This window comes from Anolis sagrei, chromosome 1 (assembly GCF_037176765.1).
Source record: "Anolis sagrei isolate rAnoSag1 chromosome 1, rAnoSag1.mat, whole genome shotgun sequence".
Taxonomy (NCBI): Eukaryota; Metazoa; Chordata; class Lepidosauria; order Squamata; family Dactyloidae; genus Anolis; species Anolis sagrei.
The window spans coordinates 187,863,721-187,879,435 of record NC_090021.1 but is presented as its reverse complement, the minus strand read 5'-3'; positions in this window follow the sequence as shown (position 1 = coordinate 187,879,435).

Sequence of the window (15,715 nt, the reverse complement as noted above, 5' to 3'; positions counted from 1 at the left end):
ACCATGGGTGAAAATGTTCTTCATTCTCTATCATGTATTTTTAAAGTGTAATGTTTTACTGATATTTTAATAATTGCTGTTTTAACTGCTTTGATTCTAATATATTTGTTTATTTGTAATATGTAAATTTATGGCATCAAATTGTTGCCTGTTGTAAGGCCGCTTTGAATCTCCCTCAGGGCGAGAAAGGTGGGGTACAAATGTAGCAAATAAATACATAAATAAATAATATGTAACGTAAGAGGTTTGATTTCATAGAATCATCAAGTAGGAAGAGACCACACAGGCTATTTGGCCCAACCCCCTGCAATGCAGGAAATGTATAATCAAGTAACCCTCCAGCTGATAGTCATCCTACCTCTGTTTAAAAGCCTCCAAAGAAGGCCACCATACTCCCAGGCAGAGAGTTCCATTTTTGAACACTTCTTACAGTCAGGAAATTCTCCTTAATGTTCAATTGGAATCTCCTTTCCTGTAATTTGAACCCATTGCTCTAAGTCCAAATCTCCAGGGCAGCAGAAAACAAGCCTGTTCCCTCTTCCTTGTGATATCTTTTCAAATATTTGTGAATGATCTTGTGCCAAAATTTTATATAACTGCATACGCACATTTGAATGTATAGAAGTTAATTAGACATGGTGTTTTGTGTGTGTGTTTATGTATGTTTACAAAACCAGGTTGCTATGTGTTCTAGGTAATCTCTATAGCTGCAGAATGTCTCTGAAAGGTTGTCTCTGGACTTATACAATGGTAAACACAGACAATGAGGGATCCAGTCACCACTACCCCATTCATGCACCAGACTTAGTCCAACCCCCAAACCAAAGCATAACAGCCTGTACTTTTGTTTTTGCTGGTGAAGATGGTTTTGCTTTCTGGCTTTTGAAAGCTTCTGTGAGTAAAGAATATATAAACAACTGTAGGGATCTAGTCAGGAATTCAGTGATGAGGAGGCAGCAAAATGAGGGTCTTGCCTCCCTCCATAAATACTTTCTCTCCTCCCAATTATATTTTCCTTTTGTCTCTAAATTTCTAGCATTTCAGAGAATGAGCCACCGAAAACCTAGAACTCCAGTTTGTTGTGCTTTGATAACTTTTCCTCCACCTTTTCTTTGGATGGCTAAGCTGCCAGCGTAATAGCATGACTGAAGTTTTAAGTTACTGTGATGCTAGAAATTCAGAGACTTAAGAAAAAAATCATGTGGGGACAGAATTCTTATTTTTGGGGCAATGCTCTCCTCACCGCACCACATAGGCACTCTCCTGTGATCATTTTAATACATTTTAATACATTAGATGTGCTCTAATGGACCCTTAATCCTGTTTTAAAGGGAATTGCAAGCTCAGAGTTTGTGAAAGACACTTTTAAAGCCATACATCCCAGAATCCCCCAGCGAACAGAGCCAGGCTATCTTCATCCATTGCAAAGCTTTCCCTTTCTGTTTAAGGGATAAATTATTGTGTCACTAGTTTTGAAGTTGTGTTGGCCCTAATCTAGCTGCGTAGCAAAAGCACACAGCGAGAAAGGATTTTGAAAAGTCCACCATAGCTGTCGATCACTTGGTCCCTTTTCTTCACCTGAAAAAAGAAATAGAAGATGACGGAGGGGCTCTTCCGTGACAGATGTTGACAAGGGAGCAGCATGTAGCTGACTCCTTGGGAGCGGCTGTTGAGTCTGATTATGATGCCTGCCTTCCTGTGATCCATCGCCCGAAGCAGCCAGTGAAATCCTGCTCAGCCTCCAAGCAGGATGCATTCCATTGAGCAGATGCTCATCCGATATGTCAGCATCTGGTTGGAGAATTGAACTCCCAATAACACCGAAAATGCAACCAAGGATGAGGAAGGAATGCCTTGTGAGGACAGAGTGGTAGCTTAGGAGAGAGAGAGAGAGCAAGACAGAAGTTTTTGAATAATCTCAGATCTTGTGCATTTCTTTCAGTGCTCTTTTTCAGTTATTTGTTCCAGTGTAGGTCTTCAGTAGTAAGTATGACTTTGCCTGGAAGCCATCACTCATGCTGACTGCCATATATACTTCTGCATAAGTCAACCTCATGTATAAGTCAGGGGCAGGATTATGGGCCAAAAGTAGGGATTTGGATGTGACCCATGCATAAGTTGAAGGTCACACCTTAGAGAATGGTGCCAGCATCACTTCAGGGGCAACCCAATGTGGCTTCCACTGCCATTATTTCCCCTCCCAGTCATTCAAAAATGGTCAGAAGTAATGCTGCTGGTGAGAGAATAGCAAGAGTGCTTTTTATGTTCTCCCGAGATGGACTAAGTCAGCAGTTCTTAAAGTGTGCTCCGTGGAGCCCTTTGGGCTCTGGGAAGCATAATGAGGGACTTCTTGCTTTCCTCCTCCTCCTCTCTCCTCCTCTTTCCCCTCCAATCATACGTGGGCAGTGACTTTTCCACTGCCAGAAAGGGAGGGAGAGAATGAATGCAGACCTGGAAAGGAAGGCATCGCCTCAAGGGAGGCAGAAGGCAAGGCCTCTCTTGGTCTTAGTCCCTGTGGCTAGGTCTCCATGGCAGTGGTATTATCCTCCCGGGACACAGATCTTTTGTTCCATGCCCTCTCACCATCCAGACCCCTTTCCCTGTGCCTCCTCCCCATGCAAACCCTTTCCCCCATGCCTTACTTGCTCCCCCCTCGATAGACTGTCACCTTGTCGTGGTGAGGGGGCTTGCGCATTCCAATGAACCTGTAGGCACAACAACTGGAGTCATGCACTCCCAGGAGTGGCTGTGGCGGAGGTTCCAGACCAAGCACAGTCCGAAGACCCAAAGACCTCAACGGCGGAGCAGGCGGAGGATAACATGGCACATGTTACAACGGCTGTGAAGGCGGAAGAAGGCTGCAACAGACTGAGAAGCCACGGTCATTGTGTTAAACTACATCACCAGTGGAACCTCACTCTGTGAAGTCTGTGTGTTGATCAGTTGTGCACTGACCTCCACACATTAAAAAACCCACGCACAGGCGTCTTCCAAAGAAAATAAAAACCAACCAACCAAAGTCCCATGGCGATCAGCGAGTGACGACGGGGGCAGGACTGTGAAATCTGGAAGCCCCTAGTCACAGACTGGCCCTTGGGCGGTGGGTACGGACTCAGTCGTTCTACCTCAAGGTCCGAGGCGGTTGAGTAGTTCGGCAGCTGTATCCGCAACTGAGCAGCCCTCTTTAGGACCCACTCTGCTCACCCCACACGGGGAGGGGGCTAGAAAAGGTGCCCTAAACATAGTCTGCCTCACTTATCCCTGACTGGACTGCCGCGTCCAGTGGGGTCACCATGCTGCGGCCAAAAAAGGAAAATGAACTTCGGTACGTGGAACGTACGGACTCTGATGGACAACAGTGGCAGTGAACGCTCCGAACGCAGAACTGCCATCATTGCAAGGGAGCTGGGACGCTTTAACATCGACATAGCAGCCCTTCAAGAGACCCGGAGAGCAGGAGAGGGACAGCTGAAGGAAGAAAAAGGAGGCTACACCTTCTTCTGGAAGGGACTGCCTGAAAAAGACCAAAGAATGCACGGAGTTGGCTTCGCCATCAGAAATGATCTGGTGAAACATCTGTCCGAAGCACCCACTGGCATCAACGAACGACTCTCAACCCTCCGAATCGATCTTGCCAAAAACCAACAGGCAACCATCATAAGTGCCTATGCACCAACACTAGATGCTGACGAAGACATCAAGGAGAAATTCTACTGTCAGCTGGACACCGTCCTATCGGGGATACCTAAGGAGGACAAAATCATCCTCCTGGGGGACTTCAATGCAAGAGTCGGGCGAGACTTCGACCTGTGGCCAGGGACCATCGGAAAAGACGGGGTTGGAAACAGCAACTCAAATGGCATCCTGCTTCTCACCAAATGTGCGGAACACAACCTTGTCATCACCAACACGCTCTTCCGCCAGAAAAACAAGTTCAAGACATCATGGAAGCACCCCCGGTCAAAGCACTGGCACCTCTTAGACTATGTAATCACACGCGCCAGAGACCGCCGTGACGTGCTCCTCACAAGAGCCATGACAGGTGCTGACGACTGCTGGACCGACCAAAGGCTAATTCGATCCTCAATGGCTATCAAGATCACTCCCAAGCGCAGACTCCAAGGAAGGAAGACAAGGCGCAAAATGAACACCCAAGCCCTTCAGGAGCCCTCCAGACGAGCCCATCTCCAAACAGCACTCAAGGATCATCTACCCACAGTACACCCCAAAAATGTTGAGGAACATTGGAACAAACTGAAGACCTCCATCATCCAAGCCTGCGAAGAAACTATTGGATACCAAGCCAAGAAACATCAAGACTGGTTTGATGAAAATGACATCGAGATCCAACAGCTAATTGACAAGAAAAGGAAAGCCTTCCAAGCATGGCTGAGAGACATCAACTGTGCTGCTAAGAAAAAGATCTATGCCAGTGCAAAAGCTGAGGTCCAAAGAAGGACAAGAGAACTCAAGAACATCTGGTGGACAAAGAAGGCCGAAGAAATCCAACACCTGGCAGATACCCATAATGCTCAGGGATTTTTCAAAGCCACAAAGGTCGTCTACGGACCAAGAAACCATGGCATACAGCCTCTACGCTCATCAGATGGAACCAAACTCCTGAAGGACCAAAACGCAATTGCACTACGTTGGAAAGAACACTACCAAAGCCTCCTGAACCGCAGCTCCAACGTGGCCGAAGAGGTCCTCTCACAAATCCCACAACAACCAACCAGGGATGAGCTTGCAGCACTGCCTAGTTTGGAAGAAGTCAGCAATGCCATAAGCCAACAAAAGAATAACAAAGCCAGCGGACCGGATGGGATCCCTGCTGAAATCTTTAAAGAGGGAGGACCCAAGCTGACACACCAACTCCACCAGCTCACAGAAAAAGTGTGGGTGACGGAGAAAATCCCAGCAGATTTCAAGGACGCCACCATCATCACCCTCTTCAAAAAAGGGGAAAGAACAGACTGCGGAAACTATCGAGGTATCTCCCTTCTAACCTCCGCTGGGAAAATCCTCGCAAGAATCCTTGCAAACCGCCTTCTGCCCCTCTCAGAAGACACCCTCCCAGAATCCCAGAATGGCTTCCGCCCCTCCAGAGGAACCGTGGACATGATCTTCACTGCACGACAGCTCCAAGAAAAATGCAGGGAACAAAACCAACCTCTGTACATGGCATTCATCGACCTTGCAAAGGCATTCGACACAGTGAATCGCAGCGCTCTCTGGACCATCCTCCAAAAAATCGGGTGCCCTAACAAATTTGTGAACATCCTGCGGCTCCTCCATGATGTCATGATGGCAACAGTTTTGGAGAGCAGTGGCTCCCAAAGCGACCCATTTAAGGTGGAATCCGGTGTCAAACAGGGATGTGTTATTGCCCCAACTCTGTTCTCCATATTCATCGCTATGATACTCCATCTTGTTGCTGGGAAGCTTCCCACCGGAGTGGAAATAATCTATCGGACAGATGGCAAGCTATTCAACCTCAGCAGACTGAAAGCCAAAACCAAGGTTACAACAACATCTGTTATAGAACTCCAGTATGCTGATGACAATGTCGTCTGTGCGCATTCAGAAGAAGATCTACAAGCCACTCTAAACACCTTCGCAGAAGCATACGAGAAGCTCGGCCTGTCACTGAACATTGAGAAAACCAAGGTGCTGTTCCAGCAGTCACCAGCCAATCCCTCTCCAATGCCAGTAATACAGCTTAATGGTGTAACATTAGAAAATGTTGACCATTTCCGCTACCTTGGGAGCCACCTCTCCACCAAAGTCAACATCGACGGCGAAATACAAGCTCTGAGCTCTGCAAGTGCAGCATTTTCCAGAATGAAGCAGAGAGTGTTTGAGGACCGGGACATCCGTAGGGAGACTAAGGTGCTTGTCTATAAAGCTATTGTCCTCCCAACCCTGCTCTATGCCTGTGAGACGTGGACTGTCTACAGACGTCACATGCAACTCCTGGAACGATTCCATCAGCGCTGCCTCCGGAAAATCCTGCAAATCTCTTGGGAAGACAAGCGGACAAACGTCAGTGTGCTGGAAGAAGCAAAGACCACCAGCATTGAAGCGATGGTCCTCCAACATCAACTCTGCTGGGCCGGCCACGTTGTCCGGATGCCTGACCACCGTCTCCCAAAGCAGTTGCTCTACTCCGAACTTAAGAACGGAAAACGGAACGTTGGTGGACAGGAAAAGAGATTTAAAGATGGGCTCAAAGCCAACCTTAAAAACTATGGCATAGACACTGAGAACTGGGAAGCCCTGGCCCTTGAGCGCTCCAGCTGGAGGACAGCTGTGACCAGCAGCGCTGCAGAATTTGAGGAGGCACGAGTGGAGGGTGAAAGAGAGAAATGTGCCAGGAGGAAGGCGCGTCAAGCCAACCCCGACTGGGACCGCCTTCCACCTGGAAACCAATGCCCTCACTGCGGAAGAAGATGCAGAGCAAGAATAGGGCTCCACAGCCACATACGGACCCACAAGGAAATCCATAATGGAAGACCATCTTACTCGTCCAACGAGGGATCGCCTAAGTACTTGCTTCCAGAACCCCATTTCCCTTCCACTGCTCAGGGGACGCTTTGATTGTGCTTCTACTGCATGGCAGAAGGGGCTTGGAGTAATTGGCAGCTCTTCTTTTTTTTCAGAAGCTATACCCCTGGCGGCACAGTGGATTAAACTGCTGAGCTGCTGAACTTGCTGACTGAAAGGTTGGCTGTTCGAATCCAGGAAGCAGGTTGAGCTCCTGCTGTTAGCTCCAGCTTTGCCCAACCTAGCAGTTCAAAAACATGCAAATGTGAGTAGGTCAATGGGTACCACTCTGGCTGGAAGGTAGAGATGCAGTCATGCTGGCCACATGACCTTGGAGGTGCCTATGGATAATGCAGGCACTTCAGCTTAGAAATGGAGATGAGCACCGAACCCCCCCCCCCGAGTTGGACACAACTAGACTCAGTGTCAGGGGAAACCTTTGCCTTTACTCTACTGTGTTCCTAAAGATAATATACTTCATCTTAGTATATTGTTATCTACTAATGCATGGAATTGCATTACTCTGAAGTACGATGCTTCATTGCTTCTCAGCTTTTGAGAATTCATTGCATTCTTGGCCTATTTCCTATACAGAGGTCTCTTATTGTATAGAGACCATATGCTTTCCTTTTTTTAAAAAAATGTGTCAGCTTGTGTTTCTATAAACGTTGGACACATTGTTATTAGATAAATGTGGGGTGGCAATGAGGCAATAAAATTCTCCATAGCTTAATTACTTCCAAAGCTCAGCTGCTTTTTAAAGAAAAAGATCCCTGATTTTATTGACCTGTTTTAATTGAAAAGCTGAGCAATATAAATTGGTGTCGGGAATGGATAAACCTCCCCTTGATGATTTTGTGTACCTAATTGATTTTAGGAACCTCGGTTTCTTTCCATTTGCAGTAACAATTTCAAAAGATTTTGAGTCTGAAATTGTATTTCTCTTTAATGTTTCGAATGGAACAGCCTGGATCAGAAAAGCTAAATTAAGTAAGACGTATGCATTTACAGTGTGATTCTATATAGTAATCACAGGTTTAATTTCATACAGTTACTTTTAACTACTGTAGTTTGAAAATAGTTTATAATTCCTTCTTATTTATTTGGCTTGAATATATTCAAGGCATCCCTGACAGATGGCCAACCAGCCTCTGCCTAAAAGCCTCCAAAAAAGGAGCCTCCAGCACAGTCTGGAACAACTAAAATGATCAAGGGTCTGGAGAACAAGCATTATGAGGAGCGTCTTAAAGAGCTGGGCATGTTTAGCCTGCAGAAGAGAAGGCTGAGAGGAGGCATGATAAAGGCAATGTATAAAGATGTGAGGGGAAGTCATACGGAGGAGGGAGCCAGCTTGTTTTCTGCTGCCCTGGAGACTGGGGGCCCTTCCACACAGCCCTATATTACAGAATATCAAGACAGAAAATCCCACAGTATCTTCTTTGAACTGGGTTATCTGAGTCCACACGCAGATAATGTGGGATTTTCTGCCTTGATATTCTGGGATATTGGGCTGTGTGGAAGGGCCCTAGGGATGTGGAACAATGGCTTCAAACTACAGGAAAGGACATTCCACCTGAACATTAGGAAGAACTTCCTGACTGTGTGAGAGAGCTGTTCAGCAGTGGAACTCTCTGCCCTGGACTATGCTGGAGGCTCCTTCTTTGTAGGCTTTTAAATAGAGGCTAGATGTCCATCTGTTGGGGGTGGTTTGAATGTGATTTTCCTGCTTCTTGGCAGGGGTTTAGACTGGAAATCTGTGTTCTTGGATTCACAATACAAGAAAAAAAGATTCCACCCCAAGATTAGAGGGAAAAACTATTCACTATAAGACTTGTTCAACCGCTGAATGGGCTGTTTCAAAGACTGGTTGAATGGACAACTTTTTTGGAGTGCTTTAATTATGTATCCTTGCCAGGCAGGGCTTGAACTAGAAAGTTACTTGTAATGAATAAGTACACAAAGGCCCGAAGAAGCTTGTTCAGAATGATAATCCTACAGTGGATGTAGAAACTGAAATGTATCCCCACATGCAAATAAATGCTAGCATTATCTTGTCTATACAATTGTCTTGTCTTAATGAAACTCCTTTGGCATCTACAGGAGGTCCTGAAATGCTACCTTCTGGGGAGAAATGATCAGAAAAGGCTATTTCTCATATGTTTTCCCCCCAGGAATTCTTTGAAGCATTGCATAAATGACTACTAGGAACAGGGGACGATGGGCTACACAAATAAATAAATTGATGATGATGATAATGATGATACATTAGTAAAGGTAAAGATTTTCCTCTGACATTAAGTCCAGCCATGTCCGACTCTGGGGGTTGGTGCTCATCTCCATTTCTAAGCCGAAGAGCCGGCGTTGTCTGTAGACAGGGGCGGCCCGTCCATTACTCGAAGTAAGCGGTGGCGGAATACTTTTTTTGCCAGGGGGCGCTGTTCTGTCCTTAGGCCACGCCTCCTCCTGCAGGCCCCCTGCGCCCTCCACAGCCTTCTTCTAATGGAGAAGCGCAGGCCCCGCCCACTAGGCGAGAGGGAAGTCCTCCCTCCCTCCACGTGCTGCCAGGAGGGAGGCAGCCAGCCAGCCAGGCTCTTTCTTTCGCTTTCGCTTTCCTTCCCTGCTGCAGCTGAGCCTGGAGCCCTCTCAGGGCAGCAAGGAGGCCTCGTCAAAAGGTACTGCAAATGTCATCTTCTGTACATGCCTCCCCAAAACCCCTCTAGTATTTGGTAATAATGGAAGTCCTATATGCCAAGCTTGGTTCAATTCTATTGTTGGTGGAGCTCAGAATGTTCTTGGGTGCTTGGAAAACTGCAATTTCCAAATGTCAGGGTCTATTTTTCCCAACCCCCTCTCCAGTATTTTCTGTTAGTCATGAAAGTCCTGTATGCCAAGTTTGGTTCAGTTCTATTATTGGTGGAGTTCAGAATGCTCTTTGGTGCTTGGTGAAGCATTCTCACCTGATGTTTCACCCACATCTATGGCAGGCATCCTCAAGAGGCTGTGAGGTCTGTTTGTAACTAGGCAAGTGGGGTTTGTATATCTGTGGAATGTCCAGGGTGGGAAAAAGAACTCATGTCTGCTTGAGGTAAGTGTGAATGTTGCAATTGGTCATCTTGATGAGTATTTAATGGCCTTGCAGCTTCGAAGCCGAGCTAGTTGCTGCCCAGGAATCCTTTGTTGGGAGCGGTTAACTGGCCCTGATTGCTTCATGTCAGGAATTCCCCCCCTTTTTTAGTGTTGCTCTTTATTTATTGTTCTGATTTTAGAGGGTTATTTTAGAGGGTACTGGTAGCCAGATTTTGGGCGAGGGGCGAGCGAGGCATTCTCTCCTGACGTTTTGCCTGCATCTATGGCAAGCAGCATCCTCAGAGGTAGTGAAGTCTATATTTATAAGGGTTTATATTTATGTGGAATAATGACCAGGGTGGGACAAAGAACTCTTGTCTGCTGGAGCGAGGTGTGAATGTTTCAACTGACCACCTTGATTAGCATTTGATGGCCTGGCAGTGCCTGGAGCAATCTTTTGTTGAGAGGTGATTACAGATGTCCCTGATTGGGTTGTTGTAGGTTTTTCAGGCCATATGGCCATGGCCTAGAGGCATTTTCTCCTGACTTTTCGCCTGCATCTATGGCGAGCGAGAGGGGCGAGCGAGGCATTCTCTCCTGACGTTTTGCCTGCATCTATGGCAAGCAGCATCCTCAGAGGTATTGAAGTCTATATTTATAAGGGTTTATATTTATGTGGAATAATGACCAGGGTGGGACAAAGAACTCTTGTCTGCTGGAGCGAGGTGTGAATGTTTCAACTGACCACCTTGATTAGCATTTGATGGCCTGGCAGTGCCTGGAGCAATCTTTTGTTGAGAGGTGATTACAGATGTCCCTGATTGGGTTGTTGTAGGTTTTTTCAGGCCATATGGCCATGGCCTAGAAGCATTTTCTCCTGACTTTTCGCCTGCATCTATGGCAAGCGAGAGGGGCGAGCGAGTCATTCTCTCCTGACGTTTTGCCTGCATCTATGGCAAGCAGCATCCTCAGAGGTAGTGAAGTCTATATTTATAAGGGTTTATATTTATGTGGAATAATGACCAGGGTGGGACAAAGGACTCTTGTCTGCTGGAGCGAGGTGTGAATGTTTCAACTGACCACCTTGATTAGCATTTGATGGCCTGGCAGTGCCTGGAGCAATCTTTTGTTGAGAGGTGATTACAGATGTCCCTGATTGGGTTGTTGTAGGTTTTTTCAGGCCATATGGCCATGGCCTAGAGGCATTTTCTCCTGACTTTTCGCCTGCATCTATGGCAAGCGAGAGGGGCGAGCGAGGCATTCTCTCCTGACGTTTTGCCTGCATCTATGGCAAGCAGCATCCTCAGAGGTAGTGAAGTCTATATTTATAAGGGTTTATATTTATGTGGAATAATGACCAGGGTGGGACAAAGGACTCTTGTCTGCTGGAGCGAGGTGTGAATGTTTCAACTGACCACCTTGATTAGCATTTGATGGCCTGGCAGTGCCTGGAGCAATCTTTTGTTGAGAGGTGATTACAGATGTCCCTGATTGGGTTGTTGTAGGTTTTTTCAGGCCATATGGCCATGGCCTAGAAGCATTTTCTCCTGACTTTTCGCCTGCATCTATGGCGAGCGAGAGGGGCGAGCGAGGCATTCTCTCCTGACGTTTTGCCTGCATCTATGGCAAGCAGCATCCTCAGAGGTATTGAAGTCTATATTTATAAGGGTTTATATTTATGTGGAATAATGACCAGGGTGGGACAAAGGACTCTTGTCTGCTGGAGCGAGGTGTGAATGTTTCAACTGACCACCTTGATTAGCATTTGATGGCCTGGCAGTGCCTGGAGCAATCTTTTGTTGAGAGGTGATTACAGATGTCCCTGATTGGGTTGTTGTAGGTTTTTTCAGGCCATATGGCCATGGCCTAGAAGCATTTTCTCCTGACTTTTCGCCTGCATCTATGGCGAGCGAGAGGGGCGAGCGAGGCATTCTCTCCTGACGTTTTGCCTGCATCTATGGCAAGCAGCATCCTCAGAGGTAGTGAAGTCTATATTTATAAGGGTTTATATTTATGTGGAATAATGACCAGGGTGGGACAAAGGACTCTTGTCTGCTGGAGCGAGGTGTGAATGTTTCAACTGACCACCTTGATTAGCATTTGATGGCCTGGCAGTGCCTGGAGCAATCTTTTGTTGAGAGGTGATTACAGATGTCCCTGATTGGGTTGTTGTAGGTTTTTCAGGCCATATGGCCATGGCCTAGAAGCATTTTCTCCTGACTTTTCGCCTGCATCTATGGCGAGCGAGAGGGGCGAGCGAGGCATTCTCTCCTGACGTTTTGCCTGCATCTATGGCAAGCAGCATCCTCAGAGGTAGTGAAGTCTATATTTATAAGGGTTTATATTTATGTGGAATAATGACCAGGGTGGGACAAAGGACTCTTGTCTGCTGGAGCGAGGTGTGAATGTTTCAACTGACCACCTTGATTAGCATTTGATGGCCTGGCAGTGCCTGGAGCAATCTTTTGTTGAGAGGTGATTACAGATGTCCCTGATTGGGTTGTTGTAGGTTTTTTCAGGCCATATGGCCATGGCCTAGAAGCATTTTCTCCTGACTTTTCGCCTGCATCTATGGCGAGAGAGAGGGGCGAGCGAGGCATTCTCTCCTGACGTTTTGCCTGCATCTATGGCAAGCAGCATCCTCAGAGGTAGTGAAGTCTATATTTATAAGGGTTTATATTTATGTGGAATAATGACCAGGGTGGGACAAAGGACTCTTGTCTGCTGGAGCGAGGTGTGAATGTTTCAACTGACCACCTTGATTAGCATTTGATGGCCTGGCAGTGCCTGGAGCAATCTTTTGTTGAGAGGTGATTACAGATGTCCCTGATTGGGTTGTTGTAGGTTTTTTCAGGCCATATGGCCATGGCCTAGAGGCATTTTCTCCTGACTTTTCGCCTGCATCTATGGCGAGTGAGAGGGGCGAGCAAGCGGCGAGCGAGAGGGGCGAGCGAGGCATTCTCTCCTGACGTTTTGCCTGCATCTATGGCAAGCATCCTCTACTAGTGAGGTCTGTTGGAATTAGGAAAAAGGGTTTATATATTTATGTGGAATAATGACCAGGGTGGGACAAAGGACTCTTGTCTGCTGGAGCGAGGTGTGAATGTTTCAACTGACCACCTTGATTAGAGGGCCCGCCAGAGTGAGTGCCTGCCTTCCCTCCTTAATAATAATTTTAATTTCTCCTCCCTATTCTACTAAATTAATAATTAAATTTAAAAAATATTGAAAAAATATTGAAAAAATATTGAAAAAAAGGGCGCCATCTTTACAAAATGTTTTGTAAATATTTACGAAATTTCGTAAATACCGAACTTTTTTTTTTGAAAATTTTGTAATTATTTTAAATATCGAAACAAAAAAAAACCCCAATTACAAAACGATTTTAGAAACAAATTTTTGCGTTGTTACCCAGGCCTAATAGATAGATAGATAGATAGATAGATAGATAGTGATTGGTTTTGGGGGGGGGGGGGGGGCGCCAAAATACTGTTTGCTTACCATTGAAAATTACCTAGGGCCGCCTCTGTCTGTAGACACCTCCAAGGCCATGGAGTGCCATTACCTTCCTGCAGAAGCGGTACCTATTAATCTATTCACATTTGCATGTTTTCAAACTGCTGGGTTGGCAGAAGCTGGGACTAACAGCAGGAGCTCATGCCACTCCCTGGATTCGAACCTGTGACCTTTCGATAAGCAAGTTTAACCCCTGCACCACGGGGGGCTCCAATAATACATTCCACAATCTATTCCATCAGTTGATTTGGATTCTATCCCTGGCTATAGTAACTGAAGCTGTTGTGACTTGTAGATGGATGGTGAGGAAAGTTTGGTTTCATCCAGAAAAGCTGAGAATAAAGATTTAGTTTCATCCAGAAAAATTAGTATTCTATTTGTACCTGATGTTCTGATGCACAGTTTATAACATTAGTGCTTACATGCTCTTTATAAGCCTGTGCAATGTTAACTGATGACCACAGGTTAGGTAAGCTAGCTTTTGGACTACAGCTCCTGAATCTTATCAGCCAATTTGGCATATGTCCATGCTGTTTGGGGGATTCTAGGAGCAACAGTAAATACCACATGGGATCCATTTTCTTGTACTGTTCATATACAGTACTCTGCTGAGCTCTGCCTTTAAAACATACTCATAATATCTGGGTGTCATATTTGAAATATGGTCACATGGTGGTGCTAGAGTTAATATGTTTCTGTTTGACCAAACCGTCTTCCCATTGCCGCCACCACTTTTCATCTGCATTTTTTAATGTATTGCATGCCTCTTGGTCCTCAGTTGTTGTGTTCAAAGGGTGTCTTTGTTCCATGCTCAAATGAAAAGCAAGACAAATTGGCTTTAGAAGTTTTTGGCATTACCTCAGCCCTCCATCAATGGAAGGCATTCAAAATGACAGTAACTGTGTCATGTTGTCAATATGTCAAATTATTCTGAGGATTTGGTCTTTGTTGGATTACAAGACCTGACTGGGAATTTCTGATAGCCACAATGTTCTGTGATAATGTGATGTTATCACAACCAAATCTGAGCACACATTCTGTAGTACACTCTGTCAACATAACAAGAATTATAATTTCCATTAGATTTTAAGATCACTCTGCAGGTATGTTCCAAGGTACTCTTAGACCACAATTCCCCATATTTCTGAGTATTGTTCATACTTTTCTGGGTGATGGATTACAAGGACATCGGATTGCCACTACAACTGAGGCCCCATCTACACTGCCATATAAAATCCAGGCTATCTGCTTTGAACTGGATTATATGCCAGTGTAGATTTATATAATCCATGTGGATTATCTGATTTGACAATCTGGATTACATGGCAGTGTAGATCCAGCCTGAATTTTTTTTGGTGAAAAGCAAATGGGAAGGATCAATACAGTGTGTACATTGTAATGTTCATTTATATTTAGTTTTTATGTCTTAATGGATTGTTTTTGTTTTTTATTTTAATACTTTATTTCTTTGTTGTAAGTTGTCTGATGTTACTCTCCATTATTTTTTTATTGTCATTTTGATGTGTTTGTACCTATTTTGAGGCATTAAATGTTTGTAAACTGCCCTGAGTCCTTATGGTGAGGAGGGTGTCTAGAAATAAATTATTATTATTATTATTATTATTATTATTATTATTATATTACAGGCTGAGTATTTCTTATTTGAAATGCATGGGAGCAGAAGTATTTTGGATGTCAGTTTGTCAAAAGTTTCCATAGATGTACATAATGTGAAATCTTGTAGATAGAATCCAAGATTGAACACAAAATTCATATATGTTTCATATAGGGGCCCCAGGTGGCACAGTGGGTTAAAGCGCTGAACTGCTGAACTTGCTGACTGAAAGGTCGCAGGTTTGAACCCAGGGAGCAGCATGAGCTCCCGTTGGTAGCCCCAGCTTCTGCCAACCTAGCAGTTCGAAAACATGCAAATGTGAGTAGATCAATAGGTACCGCTCCAGTGGGAAAGTAACGGCGCTCCATGCAGTCATGCCGGCCACATGAACTTGGAAGTGTCTATGGACAACGCTGGCTCTTGGGCTTAGAAATGGAGATGAGCAACAACCCTCAGAGTCAGACACAACTGGACTTAATGTTGGAGGAAAACCTTACACACATATTCGGAAGAAAATATTGTCCAATGTTTAAAATAATTTTGTTCATGCAGCAAAGTTTGAGCCTCTTTGGGGAGAGAGGGTAGGTTATAAATACATTATATTATTATTATTATTATTATTATTTGTGTACCTTGAACAATCAGAAAATGAAGGTGTAACTTTCTCAGATACCTTCGACTTCAAATTTTGGAGTATTACAAATTTTGGAATTCTGACTAAGGGGTGCTCAATCTATGTTTCTCTTTCTGAGTTGTACTAGTTGATGGCACAGGGATGCCTGAGAGACCAGTATACACAATTGTTAGTTTTTATAGTGCTTTAGAACTATTCTCAAAGGAAATGCCTTAAGTTTACAATTTCCAGAATCCTCACAAACATTTTCACTGGTCATGCTGGATGCAATCCCTAGAACTCTGGCATTTGTAGTCCAAAAAGTTACTTTCCCAGACTCTGGTGCTGTGATATATGTATCT